Source organism: Chionomys nivalis, chromosome 21, assembly GCF_950005125.1.
Source record: "Chionomys nivalis chromosome 21, mChiNiv1.1, whole genome shotgun sequence".
NCBI lineage: Eukaryota > Metazoa > Chordata > Mammalia > Rodentia > Cricetidae > Chionomys > Chionomys nivalis.
In genome coordinates this window covers 27,300,193-27,316,666 of record NC_080106.1, presented here as the reverse complement: position 1 = coordinate 27,316,666, position 16,474 = coordinate 27,300,193, and positions in this window count along the sequence as shown.

The window sequence follows — 16,474 nt, the reverse complement described above, 5'->3', positions numbered from 1 at the left end:
ATACTAAGTGATGGAAAAATTTCTTGGTCTGAGAACATGCATGTTGTTTTTTAATGCGTAAAAATTGAGTATTCTTTAATTCACGTTTTGTTTCTCATCAATTCTTGACACCACATCATGTTTCTATGTGATCTAGAAGAACAAGAAACTCTGCTGTATCACAGTCCATGAATTATTATTTGCATAATATTAATCTCTTAGAACTTTGATAAAATGATAGGGATGTTTCCCACTAGTCTTTTAGGAGACTGTAAATACAATAAAACATGTTCATTTCTGCCATCATTACGGATTTCCACAATTTCTAAGCCTGTAATTAGTTTTAATTTATTTTAAGAAAATGTTTGACAGATATGATTCTGGAAGTATATAAGAAACATTTTTCCTTACCTGATTTCTAAACCTGCTTTTCAACTTTTTCTATGTAATCCCTTACTGTTTCATATAACTCAAGCCTGTTGTCCACATGTAAAAAGCATAGCATATCAGAAGCAAAGTTTCCATTTCCAAGGCTAGATATTAAAGGTCTATATTAATATCTTGGCTAACATCTTCTGCAGGTTCTTGACACTTGCTTGCTCTGTAGAATCATACTGCCATATTGAAAACTGATCTACCAAAGAACCCAGGTTAGACATTTTGGACAACATTTTGCAAGTGTTCATCCTAACAGACTATGAAGAACAACTCTTTCCAGAAATCACATCTATGTCCATAAAATTGGATAGTCCCCAATGTTTTGATCCTAATCCAAGTCAAGATAGTCAATAAACTTCTGAGAACAGTAAATAGCGAACCCAAAATCCTGCACTAGATTTACTGTACCAGAAAATGAAAAATAAAAGGAATATTTTTGTAGCTACTACATTTTTGGAATTTGTTACATAAAAATAGATAATGAATATGTTTTTCCATTAGCACAAAATATGATTAACAACACAGAGGCTGGAGCTAAGAGCCAACTTTTTAGGGGAGGAAAAGAGTCAGAATATTTATTCTGACTAATGATTGCAATGGTGAAGGTTAGGTTTCTCTTCTCCATGGAAATTCGAATCTCAAAATTGAAAACGAAAGAAAGAAAAAGAAAACAAAATCTGAAAAAGAAAAGAGGTTCCAGCATTATCAAAATTGAAGGGAATACATTTAGAAGTGCTCCTCACCTGTATTTCAAAGGTTTTTAGCCATCCCACTGTGTACACGCCTATACTCTCAGGGTGACAATCCAATTTAACTGTCAACTTGACATGACTTAGAATCAGCTGGCAAGAGGGACACACAAAGGGTCTGTCTAGATTGTGTGGATTCCTTTGCTTGTTATGGGAATTCACAACCTGAATGTGAGTAACACTTTCCTGCTCTGGGGCCATAAATTGTACAATAATAGAGAAAACTATACTAGGCATTTTCTGCTTTTGACTGTGGATGCTACCTACTTCAAACCCTGACTACTACTGGTTGTCCACAATGACGAACTACAACCCAAGGTTGTACATTAAATAAGTTAATTTGAAGGCATTCTTTGTCTTGATGTTTTAGCATAGCAGAAACTGGGACTGAGATAAAGAGAGAGGCAAACATGTATAGGGAGGGAATAGCTGAGCAACCCGGGACCCCTCTTGACTTGGTCTATACACAAATTTTTCTCTGAAAATTACATTTGCCTTCTAGTTAGCAGTCCAAGACCCCACCTCCATCAAACTTCAGGTGTACTTGCTTTAAAGAATGGAAATATGGCAGTCTTCTTTGAAAGCCCTTGATAATGTCCATTTCTACTCAAGTACAACCTGAAACACAAATTCCTGAACTAGAGACAATAAACTTGTGCAGCCTAGACTGCATTTGTGTAAATTTACAACAAGGCAAACTGTGCTTGAAATTGAGCTTTTAGGGAGAATCTCCTATTTACCATCTTATATGGTCATGCATATGATTAGAATAAATGCATTATGGGAAGAGGCACATCCTGTAGAAAAGTAGTCATAACTTACTCTGTCAATTAAGATAATAACCACCATGTTCAGCGAGACCGGTTTTGTCCCATGCTTTTTCAGTCCCCGGCCAGCTGGCCTTGGTGAGTTCCCGATAGATCATCCCCATTGCCTCAGTGTGTGGGTGCACCCCTCGCCGTCCTGAGTTCCTTGCTCGTGCTCACTCTCCTTCTGCTCCTCCTTTGGATCGTGAGACTTCAGTCCAGTGCTCCAATGTTGGTCTCTGTCTCTGTCTTCTTTCATCGCCTGATGAAGGTTAATATTCAGGGGGATGCTTATATGTTTTTCTTTGGGTTCACCTTCTTATTTAGCTTCTCTAGAGTCACGAATTATAGTCTCAATGTCGTTTATTTATGGCTAGAAACCAAATATGAGTGAGTACATCCCATGTTCCTCTTTTTGGGTCTGGCTTACCTCACTCAGGATAGCATGGGACAAAACCGGTCTCGCTGAACATAATGGACAATGAGGACTACTGAGAACTGAAGAACAATGGCAATGGGTTCTTGATCCTATTGCATGTAATGGCTTTGTGGGAGCCCAGGTAGTTTGGATGCTCACCTTAATAGACCTGGATGGAGGTGGGTGGTCCTTGGACCTCCCACAGGGCAGAGAAACCTGCTTGCTCTTTGGGCTGAGGAGGAAGGAAGACTTGATTGGGGGAGGGGGAGGGAACGGGAGGTGGTGGCGGGGAAGAGGCAGAAATCTTTAATAATTAAATTAATTAATTAATAAAAAAAATCAGCAAGGAAAAAGAAAAAAAAAGAAAAAAAGATAATAACCACCTATACTGTACACTTTAAGTAATAAACCTGCTACTTATCTTGAATCCCATAAAGTGAACCTAAAAACAAAAATTGGAACCTTGAAAATGTGTACTCATGTGGTCCTCTGACACTCTTGACAGTGTAGTTCTTTCTGAACCTATTCCTATTTTTTAAAAGATCCAAAACAATATCAAACAGATGAACCTACCCATTGTCCTTCTTTGTGTCAAAGAGTTGTTATTTTGATTTATAGGGAAGGGATATGTGCAGGTGAGCACAGGTGCCTACACAGGTCAGAAAAAGAAGCCAGGTTTCCTGATGCTACTGGACTGACAATTAAGTCACACCTGACATCAAGACTGGGTACTGAACTTGGATTCGCTGCAAGAGCAGGGAGTACTCTTAAACATTTAATTTAATTAAATGACTTAACCCAGCAGAGAAGCTGTAATTCATGACCTAAATAAAAGAAAAGTTTATGAGAAAATATAATTTAAGAAGGTATTACTGGTTGGATTTCAAATTATTATTCCTGTGCATATAAAATTTTTCTATGTGTTTATGTGTTTGTGATAGTTTTCATGTCATGAGAAAAACATAAGAACATGTGTACTGACACCTTTTCATTTGCATAGTTTTGATATAGTTATGCAACAATAATAACTTCTTAAGTAATCTTTTTGGTTGTGTTTATATTTACGTGTACCAAGAAGTCACAACTTCTTTAGGGAAAAGACTGTGTCCTTTGTACTTTATTATTCCCCTCAAAAGAAGCAAGCAAACAAGCAAAAACAAACAAAAACCAGTGTACCTTTTTTATAAGCAGAGTACAGTAGAAGTGAACATATCTAAATTGAATTGAAAGTCTATGGAGCTAAATACCTCCATTGATAAGGCATACAGGTGACTTGAAGAAATAAATCTGCTTTCAAAATGTGGCTGTTGTCCTGACTCATTGCAGAACATGAAAGAACAAAATAAAATATTTCTGTATCTAAGAATATTTGTAAGTGATACGAATTTAAACTATGATTATACTAAAACATATATTGATATTGTCTTAAATATAGTGAAATTAAAGTATCAATGTTTTCAAATAAAATTCTAAATGCAAGTGGTGTCAAGTAAATATCAAGATGCTTTCATTTACCTATATCATAATACTTCAGGACAGGGATCCAAGTCATCTAAATATACAATGACCCAGTAGGTTAGAATTTTATTTTTCTGTTCTTCTCTGAAGGTCATTCCAGTGTTAGGGATATTTAAAGAAGTTTGTTACATATGATAGATAGACAGACAGACAGGCAGGCAGGCAGGCAGGCAGACAGACAGACAGACAGACAGACAGACAGATAGATAGATAGAAAGATAGAAAAAAGAGAAAAAAAGAAGGGATTGTAAACAGAGACGAACCAAACATTTTACATATAAGTATACAATATTTAAATCACAGCATATCTGGATTTATGTTCGAGAAAATACTTGAACCTTAATGTACTATATAAATGTAATACGACTTGTGCATTATTTTAGACAGGATAGGTGTTATTAGGAATCTAAAGAATAATGTAAAATAGAAGAGATATCCAATTATTCATTCTGAGAATTTTCAAATATGTTATAATCGTGGCATCAGTAAAGATTCCCATTAGTCTGAGGTTATTTGATGTTGACCTAACCACAGCTAGAATCTTGTACGTCTATTCATTAATAGCTGATTCACTAATCTGAACCCTGTCCAACTTATCCCATCTGTAGCTCCATGGGAGAAATTAGAACAATGACAGCAGAGCTTGAAACACGGGAAGTTTTTATTAAGAATGATGGACTTCCATCTTACTTTCTCATTTTTGTGGGATGGCACTGATGCAGGCAGGTTCATCACACTAGACAAACTTTAGTTTAAGTTTGCATGAACTAGAAGATTCAAGTGTGATAGTTTGGGATTAAATGAATATCTATATTATGTCTATTTTATAACATCTCTATATCCATGGTATAGTTTGTTCAAGATAGAAATTCTTGAAGTACTGATTGTTACTAAATAACATTTCTGATACAGATACTATATGGCCTTACACTGAATAAAAATGCAGGCTTTATTACATATACCTTTGAACCTCAATGTTATCCACAGAACTATTTCAAATATTACTTCAATTTACCTTTTGAGCACTGCCACCCACTGTTTCCAGAAAACAAGACTTTTAAATCATACTCTTTGCCATGTCTTAGGGCTCCATTAGGTTGCATAAATGATCAACTTAGCCAGAATTTCAGATCAGCCTTTTAATACCATACCATGCTACTTTTCAGTTAATTTGATTGGCGTCAAATTCTAATGCAAAACAAAGGTTCTTTGTATTCATAAATGCCAATTGCATGCCAGGTTCATTTATGAGCTCACATACATCTCTGTTCATTACATTTGGATACTATAACCAAAAATACTATTTTCCCCATTAAATATATATATTCTTATAGGTAAAATATTTTCCATAGTCAAATGATTAGAAAGAAGAGAATGAAGAAGTGAATCCAGGTTAATTAGATTTCAAAGTCCATTTCATTCTATTAAGCCAGATTGCCTTAGTTATTTTTATAGCAAAACAAATATTCAAAGTAGTTTTAAATTAGTTTGGAACTTATCTGAAAGCTTGTATATACTTACTGTTGCCAAAGAGTTTCCAACTTTATGTAAAAAGGATGCAATAATGCATATAAATTATCTTGCACTCAATAAGAACTGATTCCTCCCCCACTCTTCCTCTAGCATCTGTGATATAGTTGAAGATGGATGTTTGGAAGGTCGCATGACAGATGGGGGCCAACATGTCTAGTTGCAGATTAAGAATTTAAAATTGGAGATTAAAATCAAGTATCCTAACAGGAAGGATTGGGAATCTTAAAGTCTGGGTGATGCCCTGATTCTCATCAAGATTCCCTCTGAAAAAAGAAATAACAGTCTTTAAATTTTAATTAGCACCTTTTGGGGCTAGAAATACCACAGTACCATTCATCTAGATGATGAGAGGAAGATGCTTTTCATGGTAATAATGAGATGATTTCTTGGCCATCAACATGGCCTCCAAGAGCCATCTGTTCACTGAGTCGGTGAGCAATAAGGATTTATGAACTACTCCCAAATAACTCTGTGTGCGACGGGGAAGGGCGAATACAGCTGCTGCTTATTTTCATCAAACATCTTGATCTGTTCTTCAAACATTGCAAATTTGATGAAACCCAAACAGTTTGTCAAACACTTTCTTCTCTAATTGGGAAAATGATCTGAATGTTAAGAGCAATTGCAAAAGATGGTTTTGAATCATTCCTATTTACATAAAGGCAGCCATGTTGTAGATCTTATCAATGCCCAGATTCCCAGTGTCTACCACAACAAACAAGCAGGCAAGAAGATATACAAAGTCTCGCACACTAAGACAAATACAAATGCATCTTTCCTTCTTTCTAATATGTCTCAAAACTTAGAAAAGCGTAGGATTTATTGCTTTAATAAATACATTCATTGAGAATGCCACTGAAATGAACACTAACATGATTGCTAATAATTATCTTTAAATTTTTATTTAGCACTTTAAAAATTCTCTAAGTACTTTCTCAAATTTTACCTCTGTTTACAAGGGCTAAGAGGATGAAGTTGAAAGTTATCTCAAGATCACAAGTTTAACCCTATAACTAAAAAGAGAAAAGTCAACTCCACTGAGGTATATTCAAATACATTAAAGTGTATCCTTTTTGAAAGTATTAAGGGTTCTGTGAATTTTACAAACATTATGTTGTAAATATAGTAAAATTATGATATTTCTATTACTATGAAATTCACTGCCATATCCTTTCCCAATTTGATCCATGCATCTCTGGCCATGCTAACCTTTGGCACTTTATACTTTAGATTAATTTAGTATTAGTGGTCTGCTGTGTTACTTATTTGTAATCTCAGCACTTAGTAAAAGCAGGAGAGTCAACATTCAAAACCATCCTCACCTATAAAGTGATGATAAGGCTAACCCTGTGATATTATATCTTTTGTCAGAAACAAAAAGAACAGTAACTATTATGATTTGGATACGAATGTTTCGTTGTAGGATCCTATGTTTGAACACTTCCTTCTTAGCTGAAAATGCTGTTAGAATAACCAACTTGTAATAAGTTATATATTTTCATAATGCAGCAAAAACCATATTTTTTCTAAATGTTAATATTTTGCTTTGTACCTTCCACTTTTCTATTTATTTTCACCCTTGGCATATGCTCCCTTAGGAAGTGAATTATTTGTATTGATTGCTTTTGCCATAGCAGTAGGGATTAGAGAAATGCTCTTGCTCTTATCACAGTCAAACGTGGTTTTTTTTTTTTTTTTTTTTTTTTTTTTTTTTGGATTTCGAGACAGGGTTTCTCCATAGCTTTTTGGTTCCTGTCCTGGAACTAGCTCTTGTAGACCAGGCTGGCCTTGAACTCACAGAGATCCACCTGCCTCTGACTCCCGGGTGCTGGGATTAAAGGCGTGCACCACCACCACCCGACTTCAAACATGTTTTTAAAACTATTTTATGCATTAAGAATATTAAAACTGTGTTCTAGTTAATTTCACTTACCCTTTGTGCTCTCATACATAATCTCCTTACTGCTATGTTATGGACTCTATAACATATTGAGGTTAACACAACCATTAGTTGTTTAAAACAAACAACAAACAAGAAAACAAGGAACAAAATAAAATGGATTAAAGAGATGGCTCAGTGGTTAAGAGCACTAGCCTGTGTGAGTCCCATATCCACAATAAGACTCACAGAATGACTGCAATTCTAGGGTATTGAATGCCATCTACTGGCCCCTGAAGGACCCCGGACACATGTGATTCACAGACATACAAGCAGGCAAAACATTCACATGTAAAATTAAGGTAAATAACTCTTAAAAACATTGAAGTGAATTTTCATCTGCTATAAATGCCATGTGAGATAACACTCAACCAGTTTTGACAATAAAAACTGCCTTGTCTAAGCTTTGCAACAAAACCATTTCTTCAACTGAGGACCACTGTTCTAAACAAAGACTTTGATTATTTTACTTGCTGAAATACTTCATTAGTAAATGCACCATGAGATAAATATAAGCATCTAATCATATGAATAAAAAATAGAGTTCTAGGTCATATTTTAATTGTGCTCAGAGTTACAACTATATATCTAATGATGGATAATGTTGATTGTCCGGTTGACAAGGTCTAGAAACACCTGGTGTACCAGTGGATGGGTATTTAATTAGGTAGGTTAATTGAGGTGTAAAACAGGTTTAAAAGTTGGACAGCATTGTTCCCTTGGGTCCTGCATTGTACAAAAAAGCGAGAAAATTGCCCCTTCTTCCAGACTGTAGATGCAATGTGACCAGCAACTTCTATCTCCTTAGTGCTGACTACATAGGCGAATGTGAACTGTGATCTTTCCTTGCATTGCATTTTGAGAGCATTTTATCACAGTAAGAGAACAGGTAAATAAGACACATTTCTTTATACACTTATAAAATAAATTTTAATGTAAATATATTTATACACAAAAGACATCCATTTTATCTAATCCCAAAGATTAAATACAAAAATATAATAATATGCAAACTTATTTCTAATTCATAAAATATACAAAAGATTATACACTAATTATATACATTAAGATATATAATTAATAAAAATTTTTAAACGTGAACATAATAAAATAAAAAAGACAAATACATTTACTCTGGTTAATCATTTGTTTAATCACTGATTTACTTTAAAACTCTGTTTTCTCAGAAATAATATTGAATTATTTGAATTTCCTATTTATCTCCTATATCACAAGGCCAGTAATGTCAAAGTGTAACAGATGAATCCCCCACATCCCAATATAAAAAAGAAATAATAATAGCTCTGCTACAGCTAATACATAAGAGTGAGCTACAGTTCCAATCTAATCCATTATAAAAGAAACCTGAGTTATGAATAGAAGAGAATGAGGTGTACTCCCATCAAAATGGGAGTATCAGAGGAGATCAATTTATTGTAATGAGCACCAACCTCACATAATACAAATGGAGACCAAGAGAGACATCTGGGTTTCTGTCAAACCCAGCAGCACCTGGGCACTCCAATCCTGTTCACTGGAGTGGGGTTAAAAGAAACTATATAATAAGTCAGAGATTTTGAACATTGGCCAGAGACAATAAGGCCTCCCATCACCCTCTGCTCTCTGAAGAACGAATATGTCAGTAATGAGGAAATGCTAACAAAGAAGCCATGGGCAAATGCGTGGAGTCTGATAATGCAGTACCTCCCCAGGATCATCCTGAGCACCTCTGGATGTCTTTGGCACATGCTTGTGTGGACGTATCAATGAGTAATTAAAAATACACCTGAGGAAATGAAAGACTCGGGATATAGTTCAGAGGTATAGGGTTTGTACTGATGTACAGGACAGCAGCAAATGAATAAACAAATGAATAAACACATCTCTTCAGAGAAGTGAAAACTTCATCAAAAGTAAAGATTGGATATAAATTAAATGAAATTTTAAAAGTAGAAAACAATAAATGAAAGAAAAGCACAGCATATGAGATTTGAGGACAATAAAGATGTAACACATTTGTCGATAGAATAATTAGATAATTGAACAGAAAGTATGAGCAAGAAAAAAATTATCAATAGTGGATGCTCAGTTGGTCACCATTAAAGAAAGACACTTGCGTGAAAAAAGTTTGACTAGTGTACCCCCGCACACACTAATGAATAAGAGAATATAATTTTTAAAACAGAAACTCATTATAAATAATAAATTATAGATAAACTATTTCTAAATATTATAATTTATAACTTACAAAACTTATAGACTACAAATTATAGACAATTATAAATATGAAATATAAATAATACAGGCTTAAGGAGAGAAAAACACAAGTCACCTGAAGGACAAAATTTTATTCACAATTCTGCTGTCCAGATGTCTAGAAGACAAAAGTGATGGACAAACAACACAGGAAATGGAAGAGCAAGTAACAGAAAATTCTAAATGCACCAAAATCCCCCTCCCACTGAGTTCCTCAGATCAGATTTGATGTGTGAGACAATAATTATAAAAAGGTTAGAAGTGGTGCTTAATATATATGCAAGAAACAGATCATACAATGGAAATTGAAGAAAATAAACACAGCTGTGGATATGTGACACTAAAGAGGTAAAAAGTTAACTGACATGGACCTGACAAAGTGATGCTTATATATATTAATGCCTTATGGATTCACAAAAAAAAAGTATACCAAGAAATTACCGCATATATTAGAGAAACAAAATATGCTTTTAAGGTTATTGAAATTATTTGTAGAGAGTCAGAAAAAGGCAAGAGCAGATACATAAATGAAAAGGACAAACAAAAGCAAAATAAGGCAGACTTAAGTCATAAAATACTAATATTGAAATTAATTAATTGCTATAGGGTCTATGATCAAGTCAGCCATAGAGTTATTTTATGCCTAGTTAATAGTAACATGAGAGGGATCCATCTTGTGGAGTAGACATTAAATCTCATCATAAAGCTGTTGTTTGGGCTGGAGAGATGGCTCAGTGGTTAAGAGCTTTACCTGATCTTCCTAAAGGTCCTGAGTTCAATTCCCAGCAACCACATGTGCTCATAATCATCTGTAATGAGATTTGGTGCCCTCTTCTGGCCTTCAGGTATACATGCGGGCAGAACACTGAATACATAATAAATAAATTTTAAAAAAAAAGCTGTTGTTTACTCATATGATATCTGTGCCAGTATTGCACCAGTGGACATAATCTTATTATACCAGTCTCTCTTTTAGCTTGTAAAGTTCCCAGCTGAATAATAATATTGAGAACCTTTCTCTTCAGTAGCATGCAAGCACTATGAAAGATATGCCAAAGGGATAAAGCTTCTTGGCTGTTGCCAGCCTAATTTGTCCATTTACTATGACTGAAGCATATAATGTCCTTCCCCAATGGGTTTTACCACCAAGTCCTGGAAAGCAAACAAGAGCAATGGCAGTATTCCGTGATGTTTGGGAGCAGTGTCCCTGGTATCTCACTGATGAGCAGCTTGGAAAGAAACGAATACCTAGAGCTAGCCTATCTATTTGATAACCTATGGTGTTTGTGGAAGGGACTGTCTCTCATTATAGGGAAACTTTATTTAAGCAATACACACACACACACACACACACAAACTTACAGAGTAGTAGCTTTCCATATAGCATTTGGCGTTTTCAGTGATATTCAGTGACCAAATTCCTTCTACCCTGTTCTCCCATCCTCACTCCACTGCCTGAAACTCTTCATCCAGGGGAAGGGCATTGTTCAATTTCCTCTTTTACATTGCCATATCGATTGTTGTTGTTGTACGCTTTTTTAATTGGTCATATTTTTGAGATCTCATGGGTACATCTATTATGTATAGAACACAATATCTTAGACAATATGTATTGATCTTGAGGTTTTTACAATCTTTCCTTGGAGTTTTCTACAATCTTCCCACGAGAAGCTGAGCACCTCACGGTGAACAGTTCTCTGTGCATGCGCTTTGGTCTGTCGTGCTTTTCTGTCATAGTCTCTGTTTGGTAAAAGAAAAAAAACATAAGGAATGATAGCTGCAGAGACTGTAAGTATAAAGGTATGTAAAACAGAGTTAGGTATTATACTGGGTTAGCTATGTGTCAGTAGTGAATTCTCCTCCAGGTTTCATGACCTCTCAAGACACAGCTAGGTTTACATTACTAGGCATGTAGGCAGAGTTTTCTTTCCTGCCAACAAGATTCCAAACAACCACATGGGAATTTAATATTAATTATAAATGCTCAGGCAATAGGTCAAGCTTGTTACTAGGTAACTTAAATTAATCCCTTTATATCAATCTACTTTCTTTCACATGGCATTATGTCTCTTTCATTTTGCACCTCCCATTTCCTCTCCTTGTCTTGCTGGCAACTCTCCACACTCTGTTCTGACTCTTCCCAGTGTCTTTAGTCTCCCGCCTAACCTGATCCCGTCTAGATATTGGCCAGAAAGATTCGTTATTAAACCTATCACAGTGAATAACACTACATAAATTCACACAGTATAAAGGAGTATTATACAAGGCGTGCTGTTCCCCTCTATCAGATTTAGAGGATCCAATCTTATGTCGAATTCCTTGACACTCTAGAGTTGAGTTTTGAGCCTTGTGAGATAAGTATCTAATTTAATTCTTCTTCATGGAGCTGTTCAGTTTGCCTATCACCGTTGTTGAAGATGTTACTTATTATCCAATGTGTGTTTTTTGGCATCTTGTTTAAAACTCAGGCGACTCTAGGGGTTCAGGGTTACATCTCCACTATCAGTTCTATTATAATAATCAGTGTTTAGGCTTTTAATTTAATACAATAACATTCTCTTCCTTACTTCTTCTACTTATGCCATAATCAAAGCTTCAAGTTTCCACAAAGAGAAAACTCACATAAGATATTTAGGGAAAGGAACCAATGATGAAACTGTATATTAAGATTGGGGGGGGGGGCACAGTGAAGAGGACACCAACTTCATTATTGAAGTTTTACTTGGTTACAATTTTGAAAGGAAAATCTAGATTTGTATCTGGTAGCAAAAAGGAGACAAGGAGAAGAATACACACAGCAGCCCAGAGAATTTACTAACACACAGAAACCAAGAGTAACAGTACCTCAAATAATTTAACATTTCAAGAAGACTGGTTGTATACCAACAAGTAAGGAGGTGATTTTACTTTTTATTTCAAAGAGAGAAATCCTAGTAGTAGTAAATTCTAATGTAAGCTTAAAAAAAAGGTATCTTAAAATTTGCTATAAACCAATGAAAATATGTCTTAATTTTTGCCCACAGAGGTAAATTTTCTTTGCAGCTTGTGGCTTTATATACCTATTTTAATTATATTTTTGGTTTGGTCTGTAACTTAATTCATTTTATGATTATGTCTGATGAGGACATAATCTTTCTATCCTTTGCAAGTCAATGTGTGATTTGTGGATCAGTACCACCCTGTGTCATTTAGGTACTTAGTGTAATCATAAGATGCTTTTCAGGTCAAAAAAGGCAGGTTATGTTTTTAAAGGACTTCTACATAACCCTAAGAATGCTAAATTTTGAATGCACTTTTCTAGTTGATTAAAATACTAATAGAAACTGTGTCCCATTAAGATTTTTCATACTTTATCAGTAATGGAATTTATCTATCTCTCTTTATTCAGAAGAACAGAAGTTCTAAACAAATGCCTAAATATTTGTATGTTAATGAAAATTTATTCCCAGTACTCACATAAGTTGAAAATAAATGTAATTTTTAATTTTACCTGGTATCTAAATTTAGGTTTTTCAAATTAAATTTTTGTTTAAGTCCCAGTGTTGCCTCACTACTAATAATGGATATTAATTATATATTTTTTTAAAATAGTAGACATACCTATTTCAATATTTTGTTCATAGTGATTCAGATTAATTCTTATGTTGTGCTGCACATTGAGTCTGATTCATTATTATCTCAAAACCACAAATAGGTCGTATGGAATGAAATGCATCGTATGGGATGAAAGACACCAAACAGCTTGACTTTGCATCACAGTGGATGAACCCACAGGACTTATCTATATCAGTGTGTAAAGTTATGAAAACATGAGAATTCTCCCTTTTCACAAAGCACATTGCCAGCAAACAGTTGTTTCTTTAGATTCCTTCTGGAAGTCACCTGAGATTGAGCTGAACGTTAATGTTTCCTGCCCTATGACTTCCTGGATTCCTGACCCTGTTTCCATGACTTCAGCAAAATGTAAATAACATTTGCTGGCCCAAATGGTCATGTTCCTTCTGGCCTTGCTTTTTCAGAAAGACTCTATTCTTCCTAAAGAGACTGCAGATGTATGCCTGATTGAAGCATTCATTTTATGGTTGGGGCAAGCTTTCTCACAGCTGCAACTGGGACAGGTATTTCAAAGGATTACATTGTTGTACAAATGCTTCTAGTCTTCCTGCTAGAGGCTCAGACACACAGCACAGGCTGTCTTAACAGAAGACAAATACATTTTCCAAGACTACTGCTTTCTTTCTTTCTTTCTTTCTTTCTTTCTTTCTTTCTTTCTTTCTTTCTTTCTTTCTTTCTTCCTTCCTTCCTTCCTTCCTTCCTTCCTTCCTTCCTTCCTTCCTTCCTTCCTTCCTTCCTTTCTTTCTTTCTTTCTTTCTTTCTTTCTTTCTTTCTTTCTCTGTCTCTCTCTTTCTTGATTCAGTTTTTCATTTGAAAAAATTAAGTAAAAACAAGCTTATAGAACAAGTTACTTACCAGACCTTTTAGCTAAATTGTCTACTTAAAATGATTATTCTTATTTCCCTGCCTCACACTGTGAATATAGTGAAAGATACCCAATGAAACGCAATGGAACAAGATAGAAAGTCAGTGGCGCATTGCCCCCGTGAAGAAATAACCACCTTAAAGAATGGAAACTTTGAGTTGTCATAATTTGTTCTCTTTAAACATTTAAATCATATAGCTGTCTTTCATACATAATCGTAGTGTTCACCCAGCAATTTTAATGATTATTCCTACCGACATATTATTTCCCTATGGGAAAGACTCAAATGACTGACAAATGTAACATGTAACAAGGGAGCACTATGTTCTATTACAAGGGACTCTGGATTCTCAATAAATGCTACTTAGACAAATATAGGACGGCAGTATTTGCTAATGGGTTATGCAGGCAAACATGGAGTCATATTATTTATGGTTTGACAGTGTCCCTGGATATAGCCAACTCTTGTTAAAAGACTCAAGGTCAGACCTTGTTCATCCAAAATCAACTTTTCTACATAGATTCTTGGCAGTTTTTGTTCCATGGTAATATAGTAATCTTCCTCCTAATCTTTTCATCTCTTGAAATTGGGCTCAGTAGATAGAAAAAGGTAACATAAAACTGTTGTAGGGAGGGGCCTGCTAGTTTGTCCTGGCCACCCGGCTAGCTTAGCCCTGAAATAACCACAAAGCAATTGTATTAACTAAATCACTGCTTGGCCTATTAGTTCTAGGCTCTTATTGGTTAACTCTCACATCTTGATTTAACCCATTTCTATTAATCTGTGTATCGCCACGTGGCAGTGGCTTCCCAAAGATTCTAACTGGTGTCCATCTCAGGCAAGAGATCCATGGCTGCTCTCTGATTCTGTTTTTTTCCTCCCAGAATTTAGTTTTCTCTGCCTACCTAAGTTCTGCCTTATCAACTAGGCCAAGGCAGTTTCTTTATTCATTAACCAATAAAAGCAACACACAAACAGAAAAAATTCCTACACGGTAAAACCTTGCTAAAATATTACAAAATAATTTACAAAAGTCTGATCCATACTAAGCCTTGTATATTCTAAATCATATCTTCCTTTTCCAATAGGACTTAGATAATTTGAGCATATGTTTAACTATTAGAGGACAAAATTATTTTCAATTATTATCCTCTATGATAGTGTCCAATATTTTTGTTACTTGCATATGCAGAATGCATCTCGTCTTATCTTCTATAATTTAGGTCATGTTGCAAGACTTCTTGCTTTATCTCCCTAATCAGCACAGCATTCATAAGACTTTATTTCTTCTCAAATCACAGATCTAAACCTCTGATGGCATTTTATTTTGCTTAATGATTGTTCCCATGGTGATTTTTTATGAATAAAAGAATAATGCCCTTCAGCAGATGACCCTGGTTTGCATCTTAGGAGGTTCTCCTAAAGGCATTGTATGTTACATTTAAAACCATTTCATTCTAGAGACTCAGCTTGATGCTCAGCCACAAAAGCTGATGTGAAAAGACTTTTAGACGTGAGGTGTTGATGGTTATAATTGATCATTTAATGTGAGTAGTTTGCCTGTTTCCTTCCTATTTGGCATCATTATTTTGAATAGATTCTTTCTCCCTAGTTAATAAGGATTCCCTTGAAGGCAAAGATGTATTTCTAGTTGCCTAAGTTAGGCAAAAAGAAACTGAGTTAGAGAAGAAATTATGCAGGGTGGAGGTGTGAAATGTCTCACGACTAGAAAGAATATGGATGTCATCTTCTGCAGTTCATTATGTGTACCATGGACTTCTGCATTCACCTACACTGGAGGTTGTCAGAAATTTATAATGCAGTTACTGAGAAATATTTAATACTCAAAGAACAGATGAAAGGGAAGAAGAAAAAAGAAGTGAAGAAATGAAGGGAAGAAGGGCTAAAATCAATGTTAGATCTTTCCTTTATTCATATGGAAATCAGAGGCTCTAAGGGAGAATTTATTAGTATTTTCTAAACAGTTGTTTGTTTCTCACCCTTCCTGTTGCTGCAATACTTGAATCCAGTTCCTCATTTTGTGATGACTCTTAGACATAACATTATTTTCATTGCTACTTCATAACTGTAACTTTGCTGCTGCTATAAAGCATAATGTAAGTTTATGATATGCAGGATGGTCTTAGGTGACTCCTGTGGAAGGGCCATTTGAACAACAACGAGGTCACATTCACAGTTTGAGAATTGCTGTTTTATAAAATCATATTGTTCAAAAATTGCTTCGTAAGTCTGTACATTTATATACACAGGTGTGTGCTACTCCAAACTTTTATCAGTAGTGGCTCTGTTGATGAAGATCAACTATTTCCTTTTCTTAGCAATTGTGAATACAGAAG